Source organism: Coregonus lavaretus (genome assembly GCF_964263955.1).
Source record: "Coregonus lavaretus genome assembly, chromosome: 34".
Lineage (NCBI taxonomy): Eukaryota > Metazoa > Chordata > Actinopteri > Salmoniformes > Salmonidae > Coregonus > Coregonus lavaretus.
In genome coordinates, this window is record NC_140021.1 from 4,305,631 (window position 1) to 4,319,134 (window position 13,504).

Here is a 13,504-nt window from a genome sequence, read left to right on the forward strand (position 1 = left end):
TCCCTGAGCGGTTTCTTTCCTCTTCGGCAACTGAGTTAGGAAGGAAGCCTGTATCTTTGTAGTGAATCTGTGTATTGATAAAACATCCAAATTGTAATTAATAACTTCACCATGCTCAAAGGGATACACCCATCTTCCAATAGGTGCCCTTCTTTGTGAGGCATTGGAAAAGCTCCCTGGTCTTCGTGGTTGAATCTGTTTGAAATTCGCTGCTCGACTGAGGGACATTACATATTATTGTATGTGTGGGGTACAGAGATGAGGTAGTCATTCAAAAATCATGTTAAACACTAGTATTGCACACAGAGTGAATCAATGCAACTTATGTGACTTGTTATGCAAATCTTACTCCTGAACTTATTTAGGCTTGCCTTAAGAAAGGGGTTGAATACATATTGACTCGAGAAAGTTCCGCTTTTCATTTTGTATTTTTTTAAAGTCTAAAAACATTATTCCACATTATGGGGTATTGTGTGTAGGCCAGTGACACAACATCTCAATGTATTCCATTTTAATGAGATATGTAAAATGTTGGACCAATAAGACCAAAAGATTTCATGGGAATTTAATGTAAAGGTTTTGATTACAGTGCAATTAATAAACAACCATGAATTCAGTCCCAATTGTTCATCTGGTTTAACACTCAACATAAAAACTGACACAATAACTTCTAAATAGATATAAAGTAGTTTATATTATTATTCTGGTAACTGCACAAAAGATGCAGAGAAACAGTGACTAGTAGATGTTAACACCATTCTGCCGTCACGTAGACATACTTCACCAACTTCCTGTCTTGTATCAGACCACTGTCTCTCCAACTAACTGTGTCTTCTCTCCTCAGTCATCATTGACTTTATATGGTCTTAAACTGCCTTCAGTAAGATAGTTGAACTCAGCAATTCCTCTATACTGGAACCCATTAAACGGATGCTCTGTGAACTCAACACTCAAAATGAATTGGCTAAAAATAAAGAGTAGCCTACATCATCGTATCACCACTATAGTAGCAGTTAAACACTTTTCATCCCAGAAAATTCTACAAATATGCAGATAATCAAAGAGCACACAAATATAAAAGTAACTAAAGTACCAATAGAAACTGATACATAATGACATTAATCTACATAAACACTTAATACCTATTGGCAAAATACTTAAAATGCACCTATTTTATTCACTTGTACATAAAGCCCATCTAGGCAGTTACGTGGTGGTTCCTGGTCCCCTCTCCCGACCGTGGCCTGGTTAGAGAACACCGTCCCAACCGGGGAGTTCTGAGGAGAGAACACAGAGAAAGGAACAGGTGTCAGGACCGACACTTCAGAAGAAGAATGACTTCATAGTTACAGTTAGTTATACAACACAGTATTCATTCAATTCTTCCTTAAATGCACATTCTAGATGGGTTTTAAAAGATGACTCTAACATTCCCACCTGTCCCTATGAACGGTCTGTTGTTTCAAACCCATTGGAGAGTCTAGATGTTCTCCTCCTCCTGGAAGACAAGAATAAATCATTTAGGTTTTCATATACAAAAGCACAAACAGCATGATAAATATGTTTGCATTGAGGCTTGGAATAGCTTATTACCATGCAAGGAACACGATCAGGCTGAAAAGGAAAAGCAACGCCAAGGTTTTTCCTATAATCTCATAAACCTTTGGGTTAACAGGCTCCTCTTGCCCTGTAAATAAAGAACATATTATGGTCATCTGTTCCAAAAAGAGGAAACATGTTGCACATTGTCTAATATTACAAATTACACGTGTACTGTAGATGTACAGATGTAAGATCTTAATTTGACCAGTATTGTTGCAGCAAAATAATCCTGCAGCAAAAGGATTTGAACGTTTAGTCCATAATGTTGTTCCATTGGTGGTTAGGCTATTAGCTGGCCAAAATAAGGCTACATGAAAAGTGCAATGCTATTAATACAACCATGTTTTGGTGCAGGTGTTCTGTGAATTTATATAAATCACAAAGCTTATCTGCATTTCCCGCGGTGCAAGATACTTCTCAGCAACAAAATAGTAATCAATTTAAGATCCTACAATTGTATCATGCCTAGATACATATAGCAGGCATGCTTTATCTGGTCTGTTCCACAAAAACAAGTATATCTCTTCTACATTATATCTATCTATCTCTATTATGTTCTTAATGTTGTGTCATATTGAATGTGCCACTGCTTCTACCTTTAATAGCCAGCTGGACTTCCTTTGACTTCCCACGGCCGTGACTATTTCTTGCTTCACAGTAGTACAGTCCTCCATCACCAACAGTCACATTGAGGGTGTAACTCTGTCCAGATGCTACCTGTGTTGGTTTACCCCCACTGATCTGGAACCAGGTGAAGTTTGTCACAGGAGGGTTGGCTGTACTGCTGCAGGTCAGATTAACACAGCTGCCCACTAATACTGGACCAGCTGGACTGATGGAGGCTGAGGTGTCCTTAGGAGAGACTGAGGGAGAGGGGCTCATTTAGAATGTATCTGGATGTGGTATATTGAATAATCTAATCAAAACCACTCTATGACAATCATCAGTGAAAACATGATAGAATTATCTATTCTACAGGAAACTGTGACTAAATCTTACATGAAACGTGAAGCATCATGGTATGTTCAGCTGTCTTGTTGCTAGTCCCTACTGGGTAGACTGCAGTACAAGTGACGTTCTTCTCATGATGAAGGTATGACGGAGTGAAGGTCACCGTGGAGAGAACTGATTTGGTTTGGTCTGGATTCTCCTGCAGTTGGTTCTCAGGTGTGAACTGTGTTGGGAGAGTCCATATCAGCTCAGGGGGGTGTTCGGGACAGGGAGCGACAGCAGAGCAGTTCAAACTGACAGGGGTCCCTTCCTTCATCTCACCTGAGACAGTAATGATGGGACTGGGAGGCAAATCTGTAATACATTAAAAATAAATATATTTTACACTGACAGACACACTGTCTACTTGGTCTTATTCTACTCATATCATTTTAGAAAAGTTTATAAAAGTTAAATAGTCTCTGTCTTCTTACCCCTGACATCTATATTACTAATAGCTAAACTGTTTCACTTGTTCTACTCTTATCTTTGATGCAAGGAATCTAAACTGGAAAAAATAGTTGGTAAACAGTGAAATAGTCTCTTACCCCTGACATCTATATTAACAGACTTTTCAATGTCTGTTGCACGGTATGGTTGACTTTCAATCCTGAAGAAGTATTCATCAGAGTAACTGGTGGTTACATTGAAGAAGACTGTGGTGCAGTTCTTCTGGGACATGTTTCCAGTTATCTTCCCTTGATAGCTGTTGACCGTCTTACTACTGTGAAATATCACATTGGCCAGATTGTCACCACACTGTGAGGATTCTTTAATCCACACTCCAAAGGTAAGTATTGTGCTGTTAAATGTATAGTTCTTTTTGTAAGGAATTTCAAATGCACATGGGATTTGCACACAGGAGCCAGTCAGTACATCCAGTCTATCTGGCATTGTGGCGTTCAAACCTCGTTTGCCAAAACAGGCCAAAACACCTGCAACATAAAGGACAACATCAGGGAGGTTATGTGATCTTTTCAGTACAGTCACTCTCTCCCAATATTCTGCCTCTGCATCAAAACATATGAACTCATTTCAATGTACAGGTGATTCCTGATGTCGCAACTCCATGCCCTAAACTGGAACATGGACATATCTGGAGCAAAGAATGTTTAAATCCAGAATATTAAACTGTACTTATCAGGAGTCAACTGTACACTTTTCTACACATTGAGACAGATGGGAATATAGCTCATACCATGAAATATCATCACTTGTGCTTATTCCTCTGTCTGATTCATAACTAGTTGTTGCTGTGTGGAAGACTCACCTGACATAAAGAGGCCAATGAGAAAAAACATGTTCTCAGGACAAGCCATGTGAGAACTCACACACTACTGATCACCTGAAACAGGACAAACACACACTTACTGGTGGAGTAGGTTAACTCACACAACACATTGCATTGAACCATCCCCATATCAAATACAGTATGTCTTTCAGTTGTGAAGCTAATACATGAACGAATTGCAGTACTTTGAACATTTTAAATCTAATTTCTTGTAAATAATTTCCTTAAATTTATTTTGAACATTGAAATTAACAGAGAATATAGTGAAGAAGTCGATACTTACCCTAGACAGTAACGTAAACTGTCTACAGGAGAGACTATCACACACCCATAGTGTGGTCTGACTAAAGTGATGAAATTCATGTGACACATCTCACATCTCATCAGTGACGTACTTCATAATAAGAGTGTGAGAAACACTGTCTGAAAACATACAGTGGGGAGAACGAGTATTTGATACACTGCCGATTTTGCAGGTTTTCCTACTTACAAAGCATGCAGAGGTCTGTAATTTTTATCATAGGTACACTTCAACTGTGAGAGACGGAATCTAAAACAAAAATCCAGAAAATCACATTGTATGATTTTTAAGTAATTCATTTGCATTTTAGTATTTGATATATCAGAAAAGCAGAACTTAATATTTGGTACAGAAACCTTTGTTTGCAATTACAGAGATCATACATTTCCTGTAGGTCTTGACCAGGTTTGAATACACACTGCAGCAGGGATTTTGGCCCACTCCTCCATACAGACCTTCTCCAGATCCTTCAGGTTTCGGGGCTGTCGCTGGGCAATATGGACTTTCAGCTCCCTCCAAAGATTTTCTATTGGGTTCAGGTCTGGAGACTGGCTAGGCCACTCCAGGACCTTGAGATGCTTCTTACGGAGCCACTCCTTATCAAATCAAATCAAATTTTATTTGTCACATGCGCCGAATACAACAGGTGCAGACATTACAGTGAAATGCTTACTTACAGCCCTTAACCAACAGTGCATTTATTTTTAACAAATTTTAAAACAACAAAAAAAGTGTTGAGAAAAAAAGAGCAGAAGTAAAATAAAATAACAGTAGGGAGGCTATATATACAGGGGGGTACCGGTGCAGAGTCAATGTGCGGGGGCACCGGCTAGTTGAGATAGTTGAAGTAATATGTACATGTGGGTAGAGTTAAAGTGACTATGCATAAATAATTAACAGAGTAGCAGCAGCGTAAAAAGGATGGGGTGGGGGGGCAGTGCAAATAGTCCGGGTAGCCATGATTAGCTGTTCAGGAGTCTTATGGCTTGGGGGTAGAAGCTGTTGAGAAGTCTTTTGGACCTAGACTTGGCACTCCGGTACCGCTTGCCGTGTGGTAGCAGGGAGAACAGTCTAAGACTAGGGTGGCTGGAGTCTTTGACAATTTTGAGGGCCTTCCTCTGACACCGCCTGGTATAGAGGTCCTGGATGGCAGGAAGCTTGGCCCCAGTGATGTACTGGGCCGTACGCACTACCCTCTGTAGTGCCTTGCGGTCGGAGGCCAAGCAGTTGCCATACCAGGCGGTGATGCAACCAGTCAGGATGCTCTCGATGGTGCAGCTGTATAATTTTTTGAGGATCTGAGGACCCATGCCAAATCTTTTCAGTCTCCTGAGGGGGAATAGGCTTTGTCGTGCCCTCTTCACGACTGTCTTGGTGTGTTTGGACCATGATAGTTCGTTGGTGATGTGGACACCAAGGAACTTGAAGCTCTCAACCTCTCAACCTCTTCAATGCTCTTACTGAGGGATGGAGGTTGTTGGCCAAGATCTCGCGATACATGGCCCCATCCATCCTCCCCTAAATACGGTGCAGTCATCCTGTCCCCTTTGCAGAAAAGCATCCCCAAAGAATGATGTTTCCACCTCCATGCTTCACGGTTGGGATGGTGTTCTTGGGGTTGTACTCATCCTTCTTCTTCCTCCAAACACGGCGAGTGGAGTTTAGACCAAAAAGCTCTATTTTTGTCTCATCAGACCACATGACCTTCTCCCATTCCTCCTCTGGATCATCCAGATGGTCATTGGCAAACTTCAGACGGGCCTGGACATGCGCTGGCTTGAGCAGGGGGACCTTGCGTGCGCTGCAGGATTTTAATCCATGACGGCGTAGTGTGTTACTAATGGTTTTCTTTGAGACTGTGGTCCCAGCTCTCTTCAGGTCATTGACCAGGTCCTGCCGAGTAGTTCTGGGCTGATCCCTCACCTTCCTCATGATCATTGATGCCCCACGAGGTGAGATCTTGCATGGAGCCCCGGACCGAGGGTGATTGACCGTCATCTTGAACTTTTTCAATTTTCTAATAATTGCGCCAACAGTTGTTGCCTTCTCACCAAGCTGCTTGCCTATTGTCCTGTAGCCCATCCCAGCCTTGTGCAGGTCTACAATTTTATCCCTGATGTCCTTACACAGCTCTCTGGTCTTGGCCATTGTGGAGAGGTTGGAGTCCGTTTGATTGAGTGTGTGGACAGGTGTCTTTTATACAGGTAACGAGTTCAAACAGGTGCAGTTAATACAGGTAATGTGTGGAGAACAGGAGGGCTTCTTAAAGAAAAACTAACAGGTCTGTGAGAGCCGGAATTCTTACTGGTTTGTAGGTGATCAAATACTTATGTCATGCAATAAAATGCAAATGAATTACTTAAAAATCATACAATGTGATTTTCTGGATTTTTGTTTTAGATTCCGTCTCTCACAGTTGAAGTGTACCTATGATAAAAATTACAGACCTCTACATGCTTTGTAAGTGGGAAAACCTGCAAAATCGGCAGTGTATCAAATACTTGTTCTCCCCACTGTAAGTGCTATGAACATTGACATTTTCTAATGAACCTTCTACTTTTGCACAAGTTGTTTCAGTCACTTGAGACATTGCAGAGGTGGCCTTAGCCATGTTTCACCAGTTTCAAATGAAATGGGCCTCAGCTGCCCACTGACTGATTCTTAACACAAAGTGGGGGGAGGGGTAAATCCCTTTTTGGGGTTAGGACAAGACAACAGCTTTTTGAAACGGGACCCCAAATCGCTAAGTAAAAGGCAATTTTGACAAAAGCTGTATCCCTTCTGAACAAAACCCTCTTGGACCTGCCCAAGGCCTTCTGGGAGAAGGAGACCCAGGAGCTGAGGGTGTCCTTTACCCAGCAGGTGAAAGCCGACCTCCCCCAACAGATGGAGGGAGATTTGAAGGCTCTGGAGGACAGGGTCAGGAATTGAGAGGTGGAGGGACCAGATGATTCAGAGAGAGAAGAGAGAAAGTATGGACTATTGGACACTACACTATGCTGATGCTGCAATATGGTGGGGATGGGGATATGGTGGGACTGACAGAAAAGGGACTAACAAGCTCATTGCAGTTTTGTGGAAACAGCTTTGCCTATATGTGGGTAAAATGTAAAATAATACGATGAAAAGACTTGTCTGTATGCAGTTCAGGCTACCGAACACTGTCAATGGATATATGAGTAGGTATTAGGTGATAGATCAGAACAATGTTTGACAGCATCTTACTGACATCTTGCAATGAAGTATACAGTGCCTTCAGAAAGTATTGATACCCAATAATAACAAAGTGAAAATATGTTTTTAGAAATGTTTGCACATTCATTGAAAATGAAATACAAAAATATCAGATTTATATAAGTATTCACACCCCTGAATCAATACATGACTGAATCACCTTTGGCAGCGATTACAGCTGTGAGTCTTTCTGGGTAAGTCTCTAAGAGCTTTGCACACCTGGATTGTACAATAGTTGCACATTATTTTCAATAATGAGCCCCGTGTAGCTCAGTTGGTAGAGCATGGCTCTTGCAACGCCAGGGTTGTGGGTTCGATTCCCACGGGAGTATGAAAATAAAAATGTATGCACTCACTAACTGTAAGTCGCTCTGGATAAGAGTGTCTACTAAATGACTGAAATATAAATAAATAAAATCTTCAAGCTCTGTCAAGTTGATTGTTTATCATTGCTAGACAGCCATTTTCAAGTCTTGCCATAGATTTTCAAGCCGATATAATTCAAAACTGTAACTAGGCCACTCAGGAACATTCAATGTCATCTTGGTAAGCAACTTCACTGTATATTTGGCCTTGTCTTTTAAGTTATTGTCCTGCTGAAAGGTGAATTTGTCTCCCAGTGTCTTTTGAAAAGCAGACTGAACCAGGTTTTCCTCCAGCATTTTTCCTGTGCTTAGCATATTTCCTAAAATACTTGATGTCAAGCGTAGCTATAAAATGGTGCAGCCATCACCATGCTTGAAAATATGAGAGTGGTACTCAGTGATGTGTTGGATTTGCCCAAAACATAAGACTTTGTATTCAGGCCATATGGCCATCAGGCCATGTCTTTACAGTTTTACTTTAGTGCTTTATTGCAAACAGAATGCATGTTTTGGGCCCTAGCTGCCCACACTGTGTGTGTTAGCCACTGATTGAACAGCTTTATATGGCCTATACATTTCATTTCTGCCAGAAATGAAACAGTTATACATAAGATGTTTTTCATGGTGGGATAATCATAATAATAGCAGTTTATGTAGGGGGGGGGGGGGGGGGGTAAATGTCCCTTTTTGGGGGTAGAATAACACCTCAACAGCATGTTGAAACAGGCCCCCAAATTGCTAAGTCCTCCCCTGATACATCAATAAATATAATAAAGGAAACTTTAGGTAATATAACCATCTCCCCTGTCTCCCAGGCTTCAATGGGAATGTATGTGGATTTTTTTTTTAAATTGAGCTAAATCATAAACCAAAATCCACTATTAATTTTACACAAGACAGAAAAAGAAAGTTAACTTTGAGTTCGATACAAAACACATTGTTCTCACATCATTTTTCAAACTGAAAAACAGACTTGGTATGAAACAAAGTAACTGTAATTGTATCTGACTGATTCTCACACCACTCAACTTCTCCTTCAATAACTTCCTGTTGTTCTTGCTTCACTTTCTCTTTGGAGTCTATTTGCCAAGCAGAGCCTGGTGGGCTGGATGCCACATAGAAACAGTCTTTTCACGCCACTTCGATACGGAATGGACATTTTCGTAGTTTTCAGTCGTTTTCAAATTAGGAGGATTACAGTTAAGGGTTATGGTTAGTGAAAATGCTCTCCTAACCAGGGCCGGACTACGGCATTTGGGGCACCGCGGCACAACCCCCCCCCCCCCTTTACTTACTGCATTTCAACCCATTTCGCCATGGTGCAGAGAGCATTTCAACCCATTTTGCCATGGTACAGAGAGCATTTCAACCCATTTTGCCATGGTGCAAAGAGCATTTCAACCCATTTTGCCATGGTGCAGAGAGCATTTCAACCCATTTTGCCATGGTGCAAAGAGCATTTCAACCCATTTTGCCATGGTGCAGAGAGCATTTCAACCCATTTTGCCATGGTGCAGAGTGCATTTCAACCCATTTTGCCATGGTGCAGGGATAAGTATTTACAGTTTTATAATGCTATTCTACACATTTTGTCATGAAGCTGACAGAAAATGTTGCAGCTTTAAAGCTAATTTCCTGCTATTCTACACATTTTGCTATCATATGCTGTCTGGGGCCATTCAGTAATCCAGCCCTGCTCCTAACCTGCTACCAAAATCACTTCTTATTGAAGTGGCTTGAAAAGAGTGTCCCGGGTTCCACAGGAGAGAGCCAGCGACCTGCAGGGCATGAGCGGCAAGGTGGACATGGTCGCCCTTTCAGTAATGACTAGATGGGAGACAGCTTTTGTCAAATTGATGTCAAAAGTTGAATTTGTTTAGCATTTTAGCTAACCATAACCCTTTCTCTTACCTTAATCTAATTTTCCTAACCTGCCACATTAATTATCCGAACCTGCTGCATATGTTCTCCTAAACCTGCTAGTAAACGTCAATTTTGACAAAAGCTGTATCCCTTCTAGACAAAAACCTCATCAAACTTTTGGGAGAAGGAGACCCAGGAGCCGAGGGCGTACTTTACCCTGCAGTTGAGAGCCAACCTCCCCCAACAGGTGGAGGGAGAGCTGAAGGCTCTGGAGGACAGGGTCAGGAATTGAGAGGTGAAGGGACCAGATGATTCAGAGAGAGAAGAGAGAAAGTATGGACTATTGGACACTACACTATGCTGATGCTGCAATATGGTGGGGATGGGGATATGGTGGGACTGACAGAAAAGGGACTAACAAGCTCATTTCAGTTTTGTGGAAACTGCTTTTCCTATATGTGGGTAAAATGTATGAAATTACAATGAAACGACCTGTCTGCATGCAGTTCAGGCTACCACTCACTGTCAATGGATATATGAGTAGGTATTAGGTGATAGATCAGAACCAACGTTTAGCAGTATCTTACTGCGCTTTCCATGACATAGACTGACCAGGTGAATCCAGGTTAAATCTACGATGCCTTATTGATGACACTTGTTAAATCCACTTCAATCAGTGTAGATGAAGAGACAAGTTCAAGAAGGATTTTTAATCCTTGAGACAATTGAGACATGGATTGTGTATGTGTGCCATTTATAGGGTGATTGGGCAAGACAAACATTTTTAAGTGCCTTTGAACGACGTGTGGTAGTAGGTGCAAGGCGCACCGGTTTGTGTCAAGAACTGCAACACTGCTGGGTTTTTTCACACTAAACAGTTTCCTGTGTGTATCAACAATGATCCTCCATCTAAAGGACATCCAGCCAACTTGACACAACTGTGGGAAGCATTGGAGTCAACATGGGCCAGCATCTCTGTGGAACGCTTTCGACACCTTGTTGAGTCCATGCCCCGATGAATTGAGGCTGTTCTGAAGGCAAAAGGGGGTGCAACTCAATATTAGGAAGGTGTTCCTAATGTTTGGTATACTCAGTGCCTTCAGAAAGTATTCATACCCCTTGACTTATTCCACATTTTGTTGTGTTAATGCCTGAATAAAACATTGATTGGTTTTCTCACCCATTTACACACAATACCCCATAATAACAAAGTGAAAAAATGTTTTTAGAAATGTTTGGAGATTTATTGAAAATGAAATACAGAAATATCTAATTTACATAAGTATTCACACCCCTGAGTCAATGCATGTTAGAATCACCTTTTGCAGCGATTACAGCTGTGAGTCTTTCTGGGTAAGTCTCTAAGAGCTTTGCACACCTGGATTGTACAATGTTGTCTTAGTAATTAACTCTGGTGTATATTTGGCCCTGTGTTTTAGGTTATTGTCCTGCTGAAAAGTGAATTTGTCTCCCAGTGTCTTTTGAAAAGCAGACTGAACCAGGTTTTCCTCTAGCGTTTTGCCTCTGCTTAGCTCTATTCCATTTATTTTATCCTAAAAAACATGATGACAAGCATAAACATAACATGGTGCAGCCATCACCATGCTTGAAAATATGAATAGTGGTATTCAGTTATGTGTTGTGTTGGATTTGCCCCAAACATAACACTTTGTATTCAGGACATATAGTTAATTTCTTAGCCAAATGTTTTGCAGTTTTACTTCAGTGCCTTATTGCAAACAGAATGAATGTTTTGGAATATGTTGATTCTGTAAATGTTTCCTTCTTTTCACTCTGTCATTTAGGTTAGTATTGTGGAGTAACAACAACGTTGTTGATACATCCTCAGCCATTAAACTTTGTAACTGTTTTAAAGTCACCAATGGCCTTATGGTGAAATCAGTGGAGGCTGCTGAGGGGAGGACGGCTCATAATAATGGCTGGAACGGACCAAATGGAATAGCATGAAACACATGGAAACCATGTGTTTCATGGATTTGATACCATTCCACCTCTTCCGCTCCAGCCATTACCACAAGCCCATTCTCCCCAATGAAGGTGCCACCAACCTCCTGGGTGTGAAATCCCTGAGCGGTTTCTTTCCTCTTCGGCAACTGAGTTAGGAAGGAAGCCTGTATCTTTGTAGTGAATCTGTGTATTGATAAAACATCCAAATTGTACTTAATAACTTCACCATGCTCAAAGGGATACACCCATCTTCCAATAGGTGCCCTTCTTTGTGAGGCATTGGAAAAGCTCCCTGGTCTTCGTGGTTGAATCTGTTTGAAATTCGCTGCTCTACTGAGGGACCTTTAAGATAATTGTATGTGTGGGGTACAGAGATGAGGTAGTCATTCAAAAATCATGTTAAACACTATTATTGCACAAAGAGTGAGTGCATGCAACTTATTATGTGACTTGTTAAGCAAATCTTTACTCCGGAAAGAATTTAGGCTTGCCATAAGAAAGGGGTTGAGGAAAGGGGTTGAATACTTATTGACTTGTAAAAATGTTTTAAAACATAATTCCACATTATGGGGTATTGTGTGTAGGCCAGTGACACAAAATCTCAATTTAATCAATTTAAATTAGATATGTAAAAGGTTGGACCAATAATATCCAAAAGATTTAATTGAAGTTGAATGTTAAGTTTTTATTTGTATGAATTAACAATATTAAAATCAGCCTAAATTGTTTGTCTTGTTTAAAACTCAACATAAAACTGACACAATAACTTCTAAATAGATATAAAGTTAAAATAGATAATATTATTATTCTGGTAACTGCACAAAAGATGCAGAGAAACAGTGACTAGTAGATGTTAACACCATTCTGCCGTCATGTAGACATACTTCACCAACTTCCTGTCTTGTATCCGACCACTGTCTCTCCAACTAACTGTGTCTTCTCTCCTCAGTCATCATTGACTTTATATGGTCTTAAACTGCCTTCAGTAAGATAGTTGAACTCAGCAGTTCCTCTATACTGGAACCCATTAAACAATGCTCTGTGAACTCAACACTCAAAATGAATTGGCTCAAAATAAATTATACAAAATGCAGATAATCAAAGAGCACACAAATATAAAAGTAACTAAAGTACCAATTGAAAACTGATACATAATTACATTAATCTACATAAACACTTAATACCCATTGGCAAAATACTTAACATGCACCTCTTTTATTCACTTGTGCATAAAGACCATCTAGGCAGTTAAGTGGTGGTTCCTGGTCCCCTCTCCCGACCGTGGCCTGGTTAGAGCACACCGTCCCAACCGGGGAGTTCTGAGGAGAGAACACAGAGAAAGGAACAGGTGTCAGGACCGACACTTCAGAAGAAGAATGACTTCATAGTTACAGTTGGTTATACAACACAGTATTCATTCAATTCTTCCTTAAATGCACATTCTAGATGGGTTTTAAAAGATGACTCTAACATTCCCACTTGTCAAATCAAATCAAATCAAATTTTATTGGTCACATGCGCCGAATACAACAGGTGCAGACATTACAGTGAAATGCTTACTTACAGCCCTTAACCAACAGTGCATTTATTTTAAACAAAAAAAGTAGGAATAAAACAACAACAAAAAAAGTGTTGAGAAAAAAAAGAGCAGAAGTAAAATAAAGTGACAGTAGGGAGGCTATATATACAGTAAAATAAAGTGACTGTAGGGAGGCTATATATACAGGGGGGTACCGTTGCAGAGTCAATGTGCGGGGGCACCGGCTAGTTGAGGTAGTTGAGGTAATATGTACATGTGGGTAGAGTTAAAGTGACTATGCATAAATACTTAACAGAGTAGCAGCAGCGTAAAAAGGATGGGGTGGGGGGGCAGTGCAAATAGTCCGGGTA

General features: G+C 40.7%; 1 pseudogene across 1 annotated transcript in view; it reads right to left on the reverse strand.

The window, feature by feature from the left end:
• Window positions 1–3,273, reverse strand: part of LOC311109240 (sialic acid-binding Ig-like lectin 7) — a 39,819-nt pseudogene extending 36,546 nt beyond the window's left edge. The window contains exons 1-4 of the transcript in view: window positions 3,141–3,273; window positions 2,654–2,874; window positions 2,320–2,454; window positions 1,211–1,277 (exon numbers count right to left, since the gene is read on the reverse strand). The product of the transcript in view is annotated as a sialic acid-binding Ig-like lectin 7 (transcript). The remainder of the gene's footprint in view (window positions 1–1,210; window positions 1,278–2,319; window positions 2,455–2,653; window positions 2,875–3,140) is intronic.
• Between the last annotated feature and the right edge of the window lie 10,231 nt (window positions 3,274–13,504).